Source organism: Ambystoma mexicanum, chromosome 6q (genome assembly GCF_040938575.1).
Source record: "Ambystoma mexicanum isolate Mex_15411 chromosome 6q, UKY_AmexF1_1, whole genome shotgun sequence".
NCBI classification, from domain to species: Eukaryota; Metazoa; Chordata; class Amphibia; order Caudata; family Ambystomatidae; genus Ambystoma; species Ambystoma mexicanum.
This window is the reverse complement of record NC_090937.1, coordinates 967,950,136-967,967,920: the sequence shown is the minus strand read 5'-3', so window position 1 is coordinate 967,967,920 and position 17,785 is coordinate 967,950,136.

Below are 17,785 nucleotides of genomic sequence, written 5' to 3'. Positions count from 1 at the left end.
AAGCATTAGTGTTATGTATTTACTATGTGTTTGTATTACTAACGTGGAGCGATTATCTGAATTACAGGTAGAGCATAATCTACCATGGTTTGCATTTTGTACAAGTCGCTGAAATGGAATGGATTCAAAATTTGGTATTGATATATATATGAAGCGTTCATTTGGGGATTTCTTCTTGTGTCACATTGTTGCAGAGAGTGCATGTATGTTTCCACATGTATGAAATCTGAAAGATTTCATTTATAGGTATGTTTTTGTTTTCCAGTACTTGTAGTAAGTACATTAGAAATTCTTGTGGATCTTCCTGTGAATTTATAGTGAATTTCACCATTCCAGCACAGTAGTCCAATTGTTGTTTTATTCCAAAAACACTATACGTGTTGTCAGGATTGTTTGCTGCATTTCTGTGAAGTACTAACATTTGCAAACACAATGGGTCTGTACTGTGTAAGTAAATGTTGTCAACAATTGGTGGTAATTGAAATAGAATATTCATTGCTACATTTGCGTAGCAACTTACACCAACTATATTTGAGAATTTAAATGGTCCAGGTAGTTCTGTATCTAACTGCTTTTTTTGGAGTTTGTCTTCCTTCTTTAAAGAAGTACTTGGTTTACTTTCCCTAATTGATTCTTTTTTGCTTGTGGTACTTGATGAAGTATTAGTTTCTTGTACTCTCTTTGGAGGATTTGGAGTGACATCCTGTTGCATTTCTGTTTGATTTATTTTTCTTTTATAACGTTTTACTTTTTGTGGAACAGAATATGTGTTTAGGTGGGGGGTGTATAGTGAGCGAAGTCTATTGTATTCTAAAATGCAAGGAATATCAGCGTTTATTTTACTTGCATCAATGTTGATTAGAAATAGACCGTCAAGTGTACGTAAGCGTGATAGTGCTACATAGCTCATGCCTTCTTTAAAGGCTGTGTTACCAATATCTATCATTGCTTTGTCTAGGGTAAGACCTTGTGATTTATGAATCGTGACTGGGTATGCAAGAGTTAGAGAAAATTGTTCTCTGCGTACATACATATCTTTGAAGAGAAGGAATCTAGCTGTTAAGCGTCCTATCCTTTTTACTTCTGAAAGTTTGTCAAAGAGTATATTGACAAACTGAATTTTGTTGTCGCGCGGGCATGTTTGAAAGCCAACAACTGTACCCAGTGCTCCATTAACTAGTCCTTGGTCCACGTCAAGGTTATGTTTAAGCATTACTCTGCAATTTAAGGATAATTTTAATATCTTTTCTAAGCCTGCTGTGTTTGAGATTGATTTTTCTAAACTATTTAGTCTTGTGGCTTGGTCACACATGGGTAGTGTCATACAATGTACATCTAGTTTGTCTGTGGCGCTAACTTCCATGATTGGTTGCATTTCTTTACTTAGCATGATTTCATTGATTTTGAAACAGCTTGCAAGAGTTGGCATTAAGGCCATACAATTGACATTTTTGTGGGCTAATTGTTCCATAACATCTGTAGCACATGCATTATCGCCATAAAGTGCATTAATGTGCCGGGTTTTCAATATTCCTTCTGCTTCTTTAGAAAGTATACCAACTCTGATACTTTTTAAAATGTTGGCATAAGTGAGATCTGCAGATTGCCGCATGTTTTCTGTTAATTCTCTGTATTGGAAATGTTGCCAAAGGTTGACATTTCCAATGCTGCCAACAGTTTTACGGCAGAGTTTGTGTCCTAATGTTTTAAAAATAGGCTCACCTTTTACTGGTGTTAATTGAAGCAGATCTCCAAAAACAATAATGTGTTTTCCTGCAAAGAGCTCTTCATAGTCTGTTTTGAGTACTTCTTGTAATCTGAGGTGAATCAAAGCTAACATCAGGTTTGAGACCATGCTCTCTTCATCTATTAGTAGCATTTTCATTTGTTTCAATACTCTGCGTAATTCCATTGCAGCTTCTGCAGAAAGTTTGTAATAGTCTAATTTGTTCTGGTGTTCTACTGGTAATAGTAGTAATCGGTGTAATGTAACACCACCAATGTTGTAGGCAGCTAAACCTGTGGGGGCAGTGACAACAGCTGACAGTTTGTTGTTTGTCAATTGTTGAAGGAACTTACTAATGATTTTGATTAGGAATGTTTTGCCAGAACCAGCTTCACCACTGACGTACAGTAGTATAGGTTTATAATTATGGCAGGAACATTCTTTATTTTCATGTTTTACACCATGTGCAATTTGTTTTGTTACTTCTTGAAAAATGCTACTTTGCTCATTGTTTAGTTTTGATTGTAGTATAGTTAAGTCTTCCTTATCTTCATACTGACACATGGTGTTTTCTACTTCTATCATGGCTAATTCTGCCTCATTTATTATTAGTGGTTCTCCCAGTGGTTCTTGGCTTCCTGTTACAGAAGGTTGACTACTGTCAGGAGTGTCTTTATCTAGTTGGGCTTGGAGTTCTACGTGTTGCTGTTCATTGTGCAACATTGTTTTGTACTGTGTAAAGTGCACATCAGTTATAGTGCTTTGAAAGCATCCTCATATGAGTCATAGTTATCTAGTAATTGTTCTTCTTTTCACCATGGTTTGAAGAGTTGTAGCAGGGACATGTAATATACTTCTTTATGTTGAGGAGTCTTTAATGACAATTTGATATGATTAATTAAATTTGGTTTAGTGAGTTTAACTAAGCTGCCTTCACAGTTTGTCACTCTATATTTACCTTTTTTTTCATCAGGTTTCATATTATTTTTGTATGTGTAGTTTTGGGCTATGTGGTATAGACACATGTTTTCCAAAGTATTACTTCTGTTTGGGTAGTATGTATCCAATAAATTGTTTTTTAAAATGTCTTGGCTGTTGGGATCATGTTTGGCTATTGTTTCTATATCTTCATAGGATTTTAGAACTCTTTTTCTAGATTTAGCTGGACCAAGACATAGCCATACTATATTTTCAGATTTACCATACAAAGCAGTACCAGTTAAACGATCAGCTGCTTCATATGATCCACATTCTCTATGGGTGAGCATTTTTATGCCCAAGCTGTATAATTTCTGAGATACTGTTTTATCTGATGACAGGTCATTCCAGAGGTCTTGGAGCTCTGTCTTTTCTGCTTTAGTTAAGTATGCTGTGACATATTGTGCAACTGCAGTAGAATTGTCTGCAATGTACTGCACATTTATGTTTGCATTCCATAAGTGGGCAATGATTGCATTATAATCATTGATATATTCTTCTTCTTTTCTTTTTATGTAATATGTATTTTTAGGTGACTTACCTTTAACACTATGTCTAACTGAAGACATGAGGTTGTTCACTTGACCTGCATTTGTAACTGGTCTAGGGAAACCAAATCGGCATTTGGTGTAGTATTTCCCTTTGTTTTTGTATTTGCAACGACAATAATTTCCACATTTGTGTCTTTGAAATTGTAAAATGTGTGCATGAAGATCACTATTTGTGGCTTCTGATGGAATTTCACAAGTGACATATTTTTCAATAAACTGTAAAACAGTGGCATCACTGTCCTGACCAAATTTAGGAGCATCTTTAATCCATAAAAGCATGTGGATATGTGGTGCTCCTCTGGCTTGGTATTCCTTTCTCCAAAAGAAGTGTTGCACTTCTCCAAGGGGAGGAACAGTTTTATTACAAATAAAATGTAGCATAGCAATGAAGCGATGGTGAAAATATCTTGAAACATTAACAGGATCCAAAGAACAAAGTTCTCCAGGTGTTAGTATATCTATGTTTGTTTTGTTTTTATTTGATATGCGTAGGAAATCTTCCCATGCATATTCTGCACAACTTAATGTAACAAAGCAAGTGGGTGGGCCAAGGTTTCTGATCATACAACGTACATCTCCATGACGTCGAAACCAGTACTCTTTAGTACCACGCATATTTGCTAATAGATTTCTAATATTTGATTGTAAAACCTCATCCTTTTGTTGCACTTTTTCTAATAATTGTGTAGCTGTCATATTTTGAAAGTGTGATCCTGATTTTAATATGTGTGCAACTCCGTAACATAAAGTTGCTAGTTCACTTTCAAAGAGTAGGTGGAATATGTATTCCCAGATTTAGACAAAATGTGGATCTTCAGAATACATCCGTAATGAGCGGTATTCTGAAGCTGATATTTGAATAGGTCTATCATCATACCTTCCTCCTTTGCCAGTAGGAAAGAGTAGAGGAAAAGCACGTGCTTCTATAATTTTTTCCCATATGCTGATTGGCGATCCTTTTGTTTGACGCATTTGGTAAGTTTCCAGTGCATCTTCTACGGTGTCATTACAGTGCAAAGGATGAATTGTATAATGGTCTAAAGTATTTGATATTGTAGCAGGATCTAGTAGCTCAAATTGACCAGCTTCTTGTGTTTCTTGAATTATTTCAGTTGTATCTTTCAAGTTTTCTTCAATATTAATTTCTTTGTAATATTCATTATTCTCTTTAAGATATTGGAAGGCTTGTCTAACTTTATATAAATCTACCAGCTGTTGCCATATTTTTTGTCTTTTGTAGGTACTCCATTTACTAAGATAATTAAAGATTGCTGCATTGGACGTTGCACTCCTAGAGTATGCACATTTTCTTTTAGATCTAATGGTAAATAAACTACTTTTCCACGAATGCCTTTTACCAATTCAGAAGGAGGTAATTTTGCTGTTTTTGGTTGAAGGCGTATTATTGCTTGAAATGGGTGTACTGTTTGAATTATGATGCTCTCATATAAATTAAGCTGTTGTAGGGGTTTTGGTACTGGGTATAATTCCAAGTTATTTGTGATAGCACGTGAAGGAGTTTGGTTGTTGTCAAGTTTTGTAGTGCAGTAACTGCAAAGTATTAAGGGCTCAGTTATTTCGTATTTGTTTTCTGCTACAAGGTAGAGAGCTAATTCAAACCATTTAGAATCTTCATTGTCTTCTATTTTGTATGATAGGTCTACAGTTTTTGTGTTACTTTTATAAAAAGTTCTACGGCAACATACACATACATGGTTTGGTACTTCAGCTGATGTACTTTTAAATTTTAGAATTTCTTTTTTGTATGTGTTTAGCAAAAGTTGCCATGTGTAGAATTGTTGCTTAATTGGTTTAAAGCTATTTCATTCTGTAACTGGCTTTCACTTCCAAAATATCTTTTCTGGATATAGTGAATTTCTTCAAGTAGGTCTTTTGCTGTACCATGTAGAAGGATGTTATTTAACTTTGCTAGTGCTAAAGCAGGACTTTTAGCATAGTACAGTTTATAGACTAGATTTCTTGTAGTTGAATGATGTGTTGATATCCTTTTGATATCATGGAAAGTGGTTTTACAAGTAGGTCCTGTAATGCAGGCCAATGAATGTCCTTGTAGTCCTGTGTACTTGCGCACTGGACAGGTATCCAAATTTTGCAGTAATTTAATTTTGATTTTGTCTTTGCTTTTTACATATTTATTGAGGAATTGGCGTAAAGATTTGAAACATTGTTTGGGAATGTTACACATTGACGTGTATGGCCATTTGTACACTAGACGTTCTGATTCAGTTGAATGGAGGGGTAACTCTAAGTTTTCAGGGCATATTTTTGTAAGGAGTACTTCTTGTTCCATTATGGTATTATTCACTTTTTCATAACCTCGACCACTGCTATGTATGGCAATTGTATTTGTTTGCTTTTGTTTGTACGCTTCTTCATTAAAATATGGTTCTGTGCTCGTAGTGTGATTCCATTCACCTCCGCAGATACTTAAGAAATTCTTTCTGTTGACATTTCGCTTATTGAGAAGTCTTTTTTTGTAATTTAGTCATTAGTTTTGTTAGTGGGTTCATTTTGTTTAACAGTAAAATAAATAACTTTCTTTTCAGAAGAATTGCACTGTCCATCAACGCTTCTAAGATTAATTTCCTAGGATAGGTTCTAAGCATTGAACCTGATTTCTCTCCTGTTTTCATAAGATTTTGAAGGACTTTGTGACGGTACATTTTGGCTAAAATACTTTTCTTGGTATGCTTACTTTGCACTATATTAAAATTTGAAGAAGTAGTTTTATCTGTAGTGATAGCTGATTTTCTGTTAATTGTTTTTTGGTTTGTTTTACATTTTGATAGAGGAGGCAAAGTTTTTGTACTTGAAACTTGTTTCACTAAATGACTGTATTAGCTGTTTTGTTTCAACTTTTTTTTACAAATTCTGCTAGAGATGGATGCTTATGTTGGACACTTTTATTTTTATTTGCTCTACTTTTGCGTTGCTTTCTACGGACTTGACTTTTGGTAGGCATTCTTTAGGTTCTGTTGAAAAAAATAAAGAAGATATGGGTTGGGGTGTACTGGAATGTATGTGTGCTGTGTGCATGAGTGTTTGAGTAAGATGATAAAAATGTATGTAATGGTGTGTGATTGTGCATTGGGAACTACAACTAGTAGGGATAGGTATTCTTGAATTTATGTGTTACTAAACTGGGGTTCAGATGACAAAAAAAAAGTAAGCTACTCGTGTGGAAAAGTACAAATAGTAAATCTAATGTATACAATTAAAACAGTTGTTCTATAATATGAAAATTGTAGCGGTTCAGTTGGGTAATTTGTGTGTCCAAAAATAGGAATTTGTGGGCCATTCTGGCTGTAAATCGCTGTTTAAGACATGGAGATTTTTGGACAAAATGGTACACAATCTCTATTTTTAGGCACCAAAATAGCTTGTATTAATGTTATAGTATGTTTGATTAATAATACAAATATTATGGTGATATTCTACTTACTTTTTTTCTTAAATTAACAGGTAACTTCTTAGTTCTTCTTTGTTCTTCGAATTCGGCTGCTTTTTTTCAGTAGACTGGTCTTCACTGCAATTGTAAAAGCTTCAAATTAGTAACTTTGTTTGTATATAGCGCTGTTTTTAATTTAGATATTGATTTTTTTAATTGAAATCCTAAGTGCCTTCTTTAAAACCATTAAACTAATTTATTTACATAAGATACATTGCATCAGTTCAGTACATATGATATGTTCTTAATGAACAAATTGTATTGAATGACTAACTGTAGCCTTGTGAAATTTATAATATACCAGTGAATACTACTATTTCTGTAAGTAAGCTGTTCTAGGTAGTAGCGCCTCAATGTCATGTCTAAATTAAAGTAATTAAGTAAATAAATAAAAACAAAAAAATATGAAAATTATTTTTTAAAGATTTAAACATAGATTGTGCTTGCATGCAATTTTGTTTGAATATGTGTAGTCTATATATTTCATTTAAAAAAAGTTAGTTTAACATGATTTGAGTGTGTGTGTATAAAGAAAGTAAATAGTATAAAGGTTTATAAGTGATAGTTGATTTTAGGATATTGAAAAAAATACAGTAAATTAATTTTACAGATTACACAAGCTAAAAGTCAGTTTGAAAATGTGTTCATCTACTGTATAGAAAATATGCATACCTGAAGTTTGTGTTCATGCATATGGATATGCATGGAGCTGCAAGTAGAAATCTTGTACAGTATTTCTGGTAGATGGTGCTTGCCAATGATATGACACTTGTACTCGGAGAGATTCACAGTATATTTGCAGTACTGATCTATGATGATGCAGTTAGATCTGGAGGTCTTGAATGTGATTGGTGCATGGTCATGTGATGTTTTAACTACATCCAATGAGGGAATGGCAGAGAGAGTGAAGTGGAAATGGTAGAAGGGCTGTTCATGTTACGATATGTCCGCAGACATGGCGGTAGTTCGCGGACATCGGGAGTTACATCTGGGGATTTTCGGGTTCAGAAGTCATGCAAATGAGAATAAGCACTGAAAGGGATTGGTCAGGAAAGTTTAGTGGGTGTGTTGTGCCAGGAGAGAGTTTCTCAGATACTCTTTTTGCTGAGAGAACAAAAGATAGCTATGGCTGTGTGTTTCAGAAAACAGATTGTTTTGGATTTTGGGAGATTCGTGGATACATTGGTTGAAGGTGCATGCAGAAAGCTGTGGAGTAGCTGTAGATCTTGGATTGCCACATGTGGAAGTACACTGGCATGGAGTACGTGGAATGAAGTGGTTGGACTTGCTACCTCTCTGTGCTACTTTGGAGACATAGCAACATCCAGACATAATTGTAATTCATTGTGGAGGGAACAGTTTAGGACATGTGACTGGAATTTTTTTGCAATTTGCTATGAAAGAAGGACTTGGGAAGGTTATGGACATGTTTCCTAATTCTCAAGTGATATTTTCACGGATTGCGCAGAGAGAAATGTGGCTTCGTTGTTCTTCATTTGGTCCACAAATGGAAAAAGCAAGGCGCAATGTTAATAAGGCTGTTTGTGCCTTTCTAAGAGATTTTGGCATGTCCTCTTTTCACAATGAAAATATTATGTTTCGTAGTACATACATTTTTCGTAGAGATGGAGTCCATCTTACTTATGCTGGCAATCAGATTTTTCTGAGAAATGTACAAAATGCATTGCGACCTTTTTTGGAATTACCATTTTGAAGTAGGTGTTAAGCATTTATAATTTTTGACTTACAAACACCACCCAAAGGCTCTTTTCATAGCCACCACTTCTTCCCAGAGAAAATTGCAATGTTTGTGATGGGGTAGCAACCCGATTTTTTAAATGTTCGCGAACTGTCCGCGGACTTCCAAAAAACACAAAAGGTCCTGCTTCATTTATTTTCACTTCTATTTTTTAACTGTGAAAGGCGGCTCTAAAAGGAGCCTTATTTTTGTTTTGATTTTTGATATTTTGTATTTTTTTTGGTTTTTTATACACAACACACTAGGAGAGGAGGGGAAAGGAAGGTAAAGGGGGGGGGAGCACCAACCACAGGGATAAGAAAGGGTGAGCTGAGAGAGGAAGATGTAGAGTGGGTTTTATTTGGGTAGTGAGCAGATCTTCTCGTGCTCTGAGACGATAGTCTCAAAAGCACTACGAAGTCGCTCCCCCCTGCAGAGTACTGTGTCACAGTACATACATACAACTGTGACCCTCGAAAGGTAAGGGTCATCAGCATTCTGCATGGCCTGTGAGGCAGCTTGAGGAAGACGCTGTCCCACAGAGGTGGTCCTTGTGGTGACAGGATCAGAAACAGAGGATGAAGTAGAGGAAATCAACCTGCTACGTTCTTCGCAACGTACAACCCTGCGAATAGCCCCAGAGTGAAATGACCTCAGGTGTCGCTTCATAGTAGTGGTCCCAAAGCTGTACTTACCATGCTTCCCACGACTGAGTATCATTTTGCACTCATTGCAGGTAACGCGGTTCGCACGAGCCTTAGGAACATTAACATGAATGGTAAATAACCGCCACACCCAAGACTCAGGCCTAGTGCGGGTAGTAGGGTTTTCCTCTACCTCATTCTCATCATCCTCTTCTTCCTCCTCTGCATCCTCACTCCTGTTCCCCTCTTCAGGCCCTTGGGGAGGTGGTGGTGGTGGAGGGGGTGGGGGTGGTGCTGAAGCAGGTGCAGCACCAGTGGCAGTTCAGCAGCCAGGGATGCCATCAAAGATGCGATGGAAATCTGCAGTTGGCAGCAAAAATCACTGTGTTTCAAAGAATAGCCAGAAACACAATGAGAATAAGCTCTAGGGCGTGGTCTTTTATAGGGGTGCTTGTGCGCGGTCCGCGGACATGCGCGGTGTCCGCGGACAGATCGAACACAAAAAAAAGTTTGAAAAGTTTCAAAAGGTATGTAGAAACTCAGGATTACTATGTGGGACTTGTGCCATGGTGAGATTTTATTGAAAAATATTATGGATTAATTGAAAATGTACTTTTAATTTGTTCGGGGACCCGAACAGTGTCCGCATTCAGAACACGCGATCAGCGTGGGTGCGGTCATATGAACCGTTCGCGAACAAGTCCGCGAAGGAAGAGCATGTCCGCAGGACACCAAATGCACGGAGATTGGCTAGTGCATGCGCGTTGATGTTCTACGGACACTGTTCGGGTCATGAACGAATTAAAATTGCGTCACACATGAAACGAACATTTCAGGACACTGCGTGTGTTCTTAGAACAGTTTAAATTTGCTAGCGAACAGTAAGGACAGATATTCTGTTCTTCAGGACACGTTCAATTTCGTTTATGTACGATCATTTCAGGACACCAATTGTGTTCTTAGAACATTTTCAAGTTGCTAGCGAACAGTACGGACTGGTATCGTGTTCTTTAAGACACCTCCATTTTCGTTTAATTACGAACAATTCAGGACACCTGCAATGTCCGCGGACACCTACATTGTTTTTTTTTTAAAAAACGAAACAGGAGAATTAGGGGTTTCATCATGATTGTTATTAGGTGAAGAAGGGATGGAAATCTCATCAAAACGTTTTTGGTTATGGAGAGGGTTTGGGGATAATTGACTGGGATATGGTGAGGGGGACAAGTACATGTGGGGCAATGGTATGACGTTTTTGTTTTAAAATGATCTTCAACAAAAGTTTTCAAATTATTAAAATTGGTCAACAATAAATCATTTTTTTCTTTTATGTTGTCAAGCGTGTTTTCCATAACAGCTTCTTCAAAGGTAGTTTCTATTTTGTTATGCTCTGTACAAAAAAAAATATATATGTTAAATGTATACAAAATAATAATATTTAAATGGTTTATATTATAAAGTGTTTACCATTAGTTTCACTATCTTGTGACATGTCTTCATGTGGGAAATGTTCCTCTAGCCATTCCAGAGTACTAGACATTTCTGTGAGAGAAAAAAAAAAAAAGATAATATATTTTTTTATCTAATACAGAAAGTTTATAAATATATGAATAAAATTAAGTACACTTACTATTTCAGGTAAGATATGTCCTATGTACTCAGTGGGTCTGCTCTTGTTCTCAGTTCTGTTGTGTTTGTGAGGTAATTATGTTGGAAGCCAATTTATTTTCTTGTGGTATATTCCATTTTAGAACATAGTGCATTTCAATGAATGGTTAGTGTGTTGTATATATGGGTTACATTTATTATGTATTAGTACATATAATGTGTTTGTGTGCTTTTTTTTGAATTTGTTAAATGTTCCTTTTTAAGATGTAACAATCAAACATACCCGCCCAGAGTTTTTTAGGTAGTTGTACTGTTCTTCGAACATGTCCGCGAACATTAAATGAGTTCGCGGACATCAAGTACAGTAGAAGAGATTCAGTCAGTTCCATATGATATGTATATAAAGTGAAAGTCATTATTGTTAAGTTGCACTATTAAAAACCTACGAAATTCAATGAAAAAACTTTGTTAAAGGGACGTTATGGTTAAGTTGCACTATTAAAAACCTATGAAATTCAGTGAAAAAACGTTGTTAAAGGGACGTTATGGTTTGTGATGTCATCTTTGATGTCCTGGGTGTTAGTCTTAGCAGTGCACAGTGGTGGCGTGAGTTATGGTTGCTTAGCTTACCATAACTGGCGAATTTCAAGGGTTTTTCGGTTTTACTTGGAACCATAACGTCCCTTTGACAACGTTTTTTCACTGAATATATATATATATATATATATATATATATTTTAAAACACAAATCACAATCAAATCATCAACATTTCTAGAGAATATTTACACATCTGTGTCATTTAATTAAATGTGAAATAAATAAAAAGGGAAAAATGAAAATAAAAAAATTTAAAATGTATGTGTCCTGTAGCAAGATAGTTCTTGATAACAAGTGTAGAACAGACCACACCTCAGATATGTCCAGTCCGTCAATCTTTGTACTACCAAGGCTCATAACACTGTCATTAGAGGAACTCCTCCAGTCCGGGATTCCATGGGGCCTCCTCCAAAGGTGTAATCTCTATGGTGTCTCGGGCTCCTTATCTTCACCCCCTTTCTTCAGTCCCAGAGGCTTTTTAGGATCTTCCGATACAGTGGCATCCTCCAAGGGTCCAACACTCCAAGGGTCCAACACTCCAAGGAGCCGGTGCTGACGAGTTAATCAGTTAATATTTTAGAGTACAAAGAAAAAGACTCATTAAGTACCAAGCACAATACATGTTTTATCTCTCTTTTCTACTGGTACACCTGAAATAAATGGTATTATTATTTAGCGCAACCACAGGTACTCGTCCGCCCCGCTGCAATACCTGAAAATAACTTTATTATTATACAAATCAGAGACATACATATCATGTCATACAACCAAAACAATTTCAAAAACACACACCTCCCCACATTACACCTTTATACCAGAAACTCCTAGTACTTTCCATGTATTATTAATATTTACATTGACACTCTGGCTAGGACGACCTTCCATTCTGCACTTATTATTTTTTAACTAATCTCAACTTGCTCAAGCCTCTTCACCTCATGCTTCGGGTGGAAAGGTTTGATTTGGTTTACATGGACAAACTGTTTGACTGTCAACTCACACTCCTTTTTAGCAATTTTATACACCACGGGTGATATCTTGTCTATTAACTAAGCTGGTCAATTGGCACAGCGAGTAGAGCGCTCGCTTTGACATCCGTGCACAGGTTCGAATCCCGGCGGGGCCAAACTCAGCCTTTCATCCTTCCGAGGTCGATAAATGAGCACCACACACCGTGGGTAATAATAAGCAGCACTCAGATACCTGAGGGTTTGTAGCGCTATATAAATGGCAAATTATTATTATTATTAATATTATTTTATATGGCCCTTGCCTTGCCATGCTGCAAGAAATTTAGAGTTTTTGGGGCCGATTCATGGAACAAACGTGCGCCGAAAATCTTCGCGCAAGCAGGCGCAAGGAGGCGCAAGCGGAAAAAAACAGGCGCACGCGCACGCGTGCGATTCATGGAAGTCCCTGCGCGTGTTTACCTCGGGATGTGCGCCAAACCCGTGCATGGCACACACGTCACTGCAACATCCCAAAAGACGTGCGCGACGCGCACAGTGAAAGCGCACAACCTCGGCGCATACACCAGAAAGTGGGCGGAACACGGGGCGTAACGCGCGGAATGGGGAACAACTCGCGAAAACAAGGGCGTAACTGGGGATGTACTGCAGGGAAGCAGACGGAACGCCCACACGCACCCGAACCACAAGTATTCATGGCATCGAATAGGGCAAAGCCACGCACAGCGAAAGACACGCACAAGCCGATACACGTCCGCCACACAAAGGCAGGCGGTAGCGTCCCTGCGCATTACAAAAGTGGCAACATACAGCAATTGTGCGAGCGGGGCACGTGTATTTCGGGGTTGCGGGGGAAGTTACACACGCGATTGAGCGGGGTACGTGTATTCCGGGGGTTCGCGGGAAGTCACACACGCGATCTGGCCTGGGGGAGCGGGCTACGTGTATTACAGGGGTTCGCGTGAAGTTTTTCACGCGATGGGGCCTGGGGGAGCGGGCTACGTGTATTACAGGGGTTCGCGTGAAGTTTTTCACGCGATCGGGCCTGGGGGAGCGGGCTACGTGTATTACAGGGGTTCGCGTGAAGTTTTTCACGCGATCGGGCCTGGGGGAGCGGGCTACGTGTATTTCAGGGGTTCGCGTGAAGTTTCTCACGCGATCGGGCCTGGGGGAGCGGGGTACTACTCACCGTCTGCCTTGCGTGTAGAAGAACGCGTAGCCAACACCCGCTGTGAAGTAATAGCGTGTGAACCCCAACGGATGGAAAACACACGCACCGCACGAAAAGCACGTACAGAACATAAAGGCACGCGGGATCACCAAGCCCTGCCAGGGCAACGCCCGTGCGCAAAACGTCACAGACGCGCTTACGCTGTAAGGGCCTTTGGTCCAATGAAATCGCGTACGCGTGCTGACGCGCTTACGCGCTAAGGGCCTTTCCTCGATTTTCACGCTGACGTGCAGGATTTTCACGTGCCAAATCACTCCGTATCAAGCTGGCCACGCGAAAACACACGGAAGACCACGCTCCTGCCCAGAAGGCCGAATTACTGCCCCCCAGTGCCCCGAGCAGCCTCCCAAGTGCCATCTGCTGCTGCCTGCCTGCCTGCCTGCCTGCCTGCTGCCACCGTGCCCTGCCATTTGGTGCCTGCACATCAGCCATCTGCAGGTGTCCAGTTGCTGTGTCCACCCCTGCTGGAACAGAAGACTCCCGACTTGGATAACATCGCTCCACAGCCCAGCCCCAGGACCCAGTTGCCCACCCACTCCTGCCCCTGGGGTTGCCATGTCGGGCACATCAACATCTGGCACCAGTGGCAACCCCCGGCCAGAGGGGCAGAGGGGCACCAGCTTCACTGCCACCGAAGTTGGTGTCCTGGTGGAGCAAGTCCTGGGGCAGTATGATGCCCTCTTCGGATCGTCCCGCGCCAACAAGGAAGGACGGGAGAGGATCTGGGCCGACTGTGTGGTTGCCATCAACGCGGAGGGGGTGGCAACCCGCACCATCCAGAAGGTCAAGAAGCGCTGGGAAGACCTGAGGTCCAGGACCCTCATGAAGGCCCGGCGCCTCGTGGAGGGGGGCCGGGGCCGCATGAGTTCCATCCAGTTGAGGGTCCTGGAACGCGCACACCCAGCGCTCCACGCCCAGGTCCTTTAGAGGGAGACCCGTCTGGAGTTGAGCGGTAAGTGGCCAAGCATTGCTGTGTGAGACAGGGCATGTTGCAGTGTGCTGGTTGTCTGATACTTGCCTGCATGTGTGACATAGGCCATGTACGCATGTATGTGTGCAGGGACATCATGGGAATGCATGTGCGACCTGTAATGTGTGAACCGCACGGTTGTTGCATGTGTTTGAATGCGACATGGGGAGCCCTGTGCAGATTGCACACATGAGAGCATGGCAGTCTCTGTTCCTGGACATGGGTGGAGGCGAGGGATGGGTGCTGATGCCAGATACATATGTGGTATCCATGTCTGTGTGCCTGACCTGCGTGTCTGTGACTTGTGAGTGCCATGGATGCATGACACATGTCTGTGACAATGTACAGATTCACTGATGCAGCCTAGTCATCCTTGTATGCACTGTGATTGGGGTGTACGGGGCCAGATGGATGTGACTGAGGTGAAGTGTGTGCATGTGATAGGCATGACCCATGATGCATGTGAGTCCCATTACATTGTATGATTCGAGAGTCCATTGGACATGCATTGAAATGTCCATGGCACGCACCATGACTGTCACTGTGTGTGTTTTGCCTGGACTGACACATGTGTTGTGGTGTGACATGATGGAAGTGTACTTTGACAGTGGCACTCATCTGCTATTGCTTCCTGTCTAGGGGACCATTGTACAGTACCCTGATGCTTGTGTTCAATGTCTCCCTCTACGCAGCGGCTAGTGAAGGAGAGGGCGGAGACGGCGCTGTGGAGCAAGGCGGCGGGGATGCCCCCACGGCTGCAGCGGAAGGGGTGGGTGAGCCCCCACAGGGGCCTGCTACGGCGGTAGACGGCGAGGAGCCATCCAGGTTGGTGGTTTCCACAGAGGAGGAGGAGGCCGCCACTGAGGCGCACATGGGGCCTGGTGGGGGCATCCCTGCTGGTGCAAGTGGTGCAGTCCAGGGGCAGGGGCAGGAGGCAGCACAGGTCACCGTGGAGGGGCCTGTGCATGTCGCTGTCCCTGAACCTGTGGGTGCACCACCTTGCACCAGCAGGGATGCCCCGTCCCAGGCCCGTCCGCAGGTAGAGGGGCTGTCCATGTCATCTGACTCCCCTCCACCTGCGGACGAGGGGACCCCTGGCCGTGTGGAGAAGGTCCTGATTGGGGTCGCGATGCGCACGGCTGTGATTCGTGATGCCGTGCGTGCTTCCCAGGAGGAGCACGCACGTCATCACGAAGAGCACCGTGCCGACGTGGCCCAATTGGGATCGGCCATGTTCGGGGGTTTCCTGCATGTGTCGGCCAATCTGGCGGCCCTCTCCTCCTCTGTGGAGACTATACGCCAGTCGTTCTCCTTGCCGTCTTCCGGCCCAGATGCCACCAGGGCCCCCTGTGGACCGGCCCTGACCAATGCAGCCAGCTCGGTGGGGATCCCATCCCTGCCACAGTCGGGAGTCAGAGGTCCAGCAGGGGTGGACAACACAGCAACTGGACCCCAGCAGATGGAGGATGTGACGGCATCATCGGGCAGGGCACGTGCACGACGGCGTCGGTGGTTTCCATCATCCTGGATGCCGTCGTGCTGGCAGAGGCAGTGGCGTCGGAGGCAGCAGCAGGCTCGACGTGGGAGGCATCATGGCTCGGGGCCATCAAGATCAGAGGGGCAGGCATCGGCCGGAGGGCAGGAGAACCCTGGGATGGTAGTGTCTTCTGTGTGGGAGCAGTTGGTCCAGCGGATAGGTGCGGAGCGGCAGCGGGCGGAAGAGGAGCGGCTCACCATGGTCAGGGCGGAGTTCTCCATGCGTCGGGCGTTGAGGTGGGCTGAGTCCCTCGAGGAAGCTCGCAGGGAGTTTGAGGTGAACATGGGGTTATCCCTGCGAGACCTCGGGGCCAGGACAGAGTCCCGCCTCCAGGACATCGACATGGAGTTCGATGATGCCCTGGCCGGCAACATCACAGAGTGAGCCGCAGGACTTGCCCGCTGCCATTGTATATAGTTCTTTAGTTAGTTAGTGTTAGGTTTCCTTTATTTTTTGAGATTTTTTTGGACCGCTCGGACAATGGCCACTTTTCTGTATATAGTTTTTTTATTAGGTAGTAGTAGGTTTCATTTATAGTGTTGGGCTCATGGACCCTGGAATATTCTTATGTATAGTTGGATTTTTTAAAATACATTTTTTTGATTTATATTTGTGTTCACCATGAGGCAATGGTTTTTCCTTATTTTTTTTCACCATGATTTTGCTTTGGACAACATTAGTTTTTGGATTCCTTTGTTTTTTGGATTTTTACATTACTTATCGGACATGGACAATTTATTTTGTTATCCCCATTGTTGTATGTTTGATTAGTTTACTTCATTTTCTTCGAGAATACATGTTTTTATAACTTTCTTTTGTGGTATTTTCTCATTGGTTTCATGCATGTCATGATATGGGTTTTGACATTCACTTGCACCCATTGTGTATGTGTGTGTGACGGACATGTGTTCATTTACATACTTGCCATTGGGGTTGTATCATGTAATTGCATTTGCTATGTGGGTGGATGCAATCCTTGGCTGGGTGTTTGTGCTGGGTATGCTGCCCATTACTGCCATGATTGTGTATCGTCAGGACCTGGGGGCAGGGGGACATGGTTGGGGGCCTGCTGGCAGGTGCCCCACAGTGCTGGGGGGTGGGGGTGCAAGGGGACATGAGTGGGACATGAGTGGGGGCCTGCTGGCAGGTGCCCCACAGTGCTGGGGGGGGGGGTGGTGGGTGACATGAGTTGGACATGGGTGGGGGCCTGCTGGCAGGGCCCCACAGTGTTGGGGGGTGGGGGTGGTGGGAGACATGGGTGGGGGCCTGGTGGAGGCTGCCCCTGGTGACTGGGGGGGTGGGGGTGCTGGGAGACATGGGTGGGGGCCTGGTGGAGGCTGCCCCTGGTGACTGGGGGGTGGGGGTGGTGGGGGACATGAGTTGGACATGGGTGGGGGCCTGCTGGCAGGTGCCCCACAGTGCTGGGGGGTGGGGGTGCAAGGGGACATGAGTGGGACATGAGTGGGGGCCTGCTGGCAGGTGCCCCACAGTGCTGGGGGGTGGGGGTGGTGGGTGACATGAGTTGGACATGGGTGGGGGCCTGCTGGCAGGTGCCCCACAGTGCTGGGGGGTGGGGGTGGTGGGAGACATGGGTGGGGGCCTGGTGGAGGCTGCCCCTGGTGACTGGGGGGGTGGGGGTGCTGGGAGACATGGGTGGGGGCCTGGTGGAGGCTGCCCCTGGTGACTGGGGGGGTGGGGGTGGTGGGGGACATGAGTTGGACATGGGTGGGGGCCTGCTGGCAGGTGCCCCACAGTGCTGGGGGGTGG